The following is a 3,410-nucleotide window of genomic DNA, read 5'->3' as shown; positions in this document are numbered from 1 at the left end:
ACAGGGGTTTCCTCTTCCGGTGCGCGACCGGACCTAGGGCTTCTGTTGCCCTCCGTGGACCTGGCGAGGGAGACCTCGTGTAGGATGTGGAGGTGGACCTCCTCACAGCGGTTGCACTTCCTCCTCAAGGTGCAGTTCTTCGCCAGATGGTCGCGCCCACAGTTCCAGCACCTCTGGTTCTTCTCGAGCCACCTCTGCTTGGCCTCGGTACTCAGGTTGTTGAAGTCACTGCACTCATTGAGCCAGTGCTCGCTGGTGCAGTACGGACATGGCGGTGGACCTCTCCGTCCCTTTGGAGGGGGTTGAGAGGAATCCTTTCCCTCAGGTCGGGTGGTCCTCTCTCTCCGAGGCTCCTCCTCCGTGTGCAGCACTCCTACTGGGCGTCCTCTGTTCGAGCTCGGCCCGTCCCAGCGGTCTCCCTTCTCCCTCTCCTTCTTCGGCTCAGCGTAACCCATGGCGTCTACGTTGGTGTCATGCACTTCCTCCAGTAGGAACTCCGCGAAGGCAGCCATGCTCAGACCCAACTTCTCGGGGTTACGAACGCGCTGCTGTCGCCGGAACCTCTCCTGCCGGAAGCGTGGGATCTTGCGGAGCAGCCGCTCTACGTTGGAGGTGCTGTTGATCTCGCTGGCGCCAGCTGGGCCCTGCGTCTTCAGCATCCCAACCAAGGTGTGCACGCGGAGCGCGAAGTCATCCAGCGCCCGGTCATCCTTGATGGGGGCCTGCTGTTCGAGGGCTTGCAGTTCAGCAAGGGCGTGGTTCCAGGGACGACCGTAGCGGGCATCCAAGTCAGCGAGCGCTCTGGTGTAAGGTGTCGGTGCGGAGGCATGGGCCAGTACCATGTTGTGGGCTCTGGGGTTCCTCACATGCTGAAGGAGAATCGCATATTTGTAGGACTCTGAGCAGGAGTTGTCCAAGAGCGTGTCTAGGCAGATGCGTAGCTCCACATACTGGCTCCTGTCCTCGTCCTTGAAGAAGGGGAACTTGGGTCCCTCCACCTGGGGGAACATCCTGTAGTGGATCATCGGTGCTGGAGTGACAGTCTGGGTGTCCGGCCTGCATGCATTTTGGTGCACTGGAGGACCTAGGGGTGTGCTACGCTCTTGGGGGATGACTCCCCTCCCGGGCAGCGACGCTGGCTCCCTCTGGGCCGCGTAGCGGTCGGGTCCCTGGTCCTCTTCCTTCCAGGTGGTCAGCTGGGCCTGTAGTTGGACAGTCCTGGCGGGGGTCATGGAGCCATCGGCGGGGGGTTCAGGAGATGGCACTCGAGAGGGCCGTGCGGATGATACTCTGGAGCTACAGGCCGACGGAGTTCTGCTGATGCACACGTCGCGCATGGTCTGCATCATTTCCTCCATCTTCTCTGCGTGCAGTTGCTCTCTCGCCATCTGCCTCTCCGCCGCGCGTTCCGCCCCCTCCATCTGGAGGCGCTCGCGCTCGTACTGGATGCGTTCACGTTCTAGCGCCTCCTGGCGCTGTCTCTCCGCCTGGAGGCGGTCGCGCTCCATCTGGAAGCGTTCACGTTCTAGCGCCTCCTGGCGCTGTCTCTCCGCCTCGCGTTCCGCTCCGTTCATCTGGAAGCGTTCACGTTCTAGCGCCTCCTGGCGCTGTCTCTCCGCCGCGCGTTCCGCTCCGTCCATCTGGAAGCGTTCACGTTCTAGCGCCTCCTGGCGCTGTCTCCCCGCCGCCTCCATCTGGAGGCGCTCGCGTTCTAGCGCCTCCTGGCGCTGTCTCCCCGCCGCCTCCATCTGGAGGCGCTCGCGCTCGAAATGGATGCGTTCCCTCTCTAACGCCATCTCGGCCTGTTGGCGCTCCCGCTCTAACGCCATCTCGGCCTGTTGGCGCATATATTCTGACAGCGCGGCACTACTCCCTCTGGAGTGCAGGCTATCCGCCCCAGAGGCATAACTGCCCACGGAAGCCCTGGACCGGTAGGAAGCCACTGAGCGGCAGGAGCTAGGTCTCGAGCGCGCCGTACTGGGAGGCAGATCGTTAAGGCTGAGGCCCTCCCTCTTCCGCCCGCAGGCGCTGTCGGACCGGGCCTCTCCTTCCTGTTCTTCCGTTTCCACGGCAAAACCCTGCGGTTCTGCCATCTCATCCTCAGGCTGGTGCTCGGTGAGGGCTGTCTCAGTGCTAGCCACCCGCGCGCCGGCGGACACCTCGGCCTCTCCGACCACTGTATCCCGTGGAGTGCGCTCCTCGCTACCACTCAGTGAGCTTTCGACCTCGAGCTCATACTCCTGTAACCTCGGAGGAAACCGCGGGACTCTCTGTGGTCGTGGCTCTGGCTCCGGGGGCGGAGAAGGGGGGGTAACTGTCTGGTCTGGTTGGCTGCGCTCAGCCATGCTATCACTACACTACCGATCCGGCTCGAAGGACCAATTGTAACCAGGGAGTAGCTGAAAAGGACTGTATACTTTAGGAAGGGGCTGGTTATCTAACTAAGGGAGCTAAATAGGCAGTATAGGAGGATACAGGCAGGGGGCGACAGCAAACCGTTAGACTAGCAGTTAATGTCGTTAGCATTAGCAAGGGAACTAGCATTAGCATTAGCCTTCAAACAACTAGCATTAGCATTGGAGCTACAAACAACTAACACACGGTATTACATATGAACACACATTTATTACACATGACGGTTGTATACATCCCCAAATACACATTCCCTCCCGGCCGGCCACACACACTCTCAATCACTCACTGATAGTCTCTGGCCTGAGCAGGCTTATAGTCCAGTGGCGTGGGGCGCGTTGAGGCCTGGTTGAATGGCCTGTGCGTCAATGAAGTGGTCCGCGTAGAAGCTCCGCTGGAGTCTGTGTTCGCTCGTGGAGGCGACGATTAATGTCCAGCTGGCGTCCCGCTTGGTCCAACGTTGAACACAACTAAAACGGGCTACCGTGGTACACTCGATAATCGCTTTCCTGGCGTCTTCAGTTGCTGCACGGAGTGCGCGCTGCTGAATCCGCCATCTTGGATCGGCTTCTCGTTATTCTCTCTCGTTCTGCTTCTCTCTCGTTCTGCTGCTCACCACACACTCACTGACTGACTCCGCCCTTCCGTCTCTTATATAGGCACCACCGAACGTAACATCCGGGTCACAGACACACCCCGGATATACTACGTCATCAACATATACATAAACAGTACAATAATAATACATACACTTCACAAACGTATATAATTGTATAGAAAATAACAAAGGAAATACTAGGGGCAAAAATAGGGCTGGTTTGGGGAAACTAAACTGGCACTAAACTGTGGGCCTTCACAACAACTACAAAATGTGTTTCTTCATGAAAATGTCTCCAGAACAGGTAGATGGAGAATGTGTGCACAACAGTTCACAGTCATTACCTGCCCTTCGTGTATAGATGAAGGCTTTATCTTCTGCACATCCTGGTTGACCTCAT

The sequence above is a fragment of the Nansenia antarctica genome (assembly GCF_963989245.1).
Source record: "Nansenia antarctica genome assembly, chromosome: 16".
In the NCBI taxonomy this organism is placed as follows: domain Eukaryota; kingdom Metazoa; phylum Chordata; class Actinopteri; order Argentiniformes; family Microstomatidae; genus Nansenia; species Nansenia antarctica.
This window is presented reverse-complemented; position numbering follows the sequence as displayed.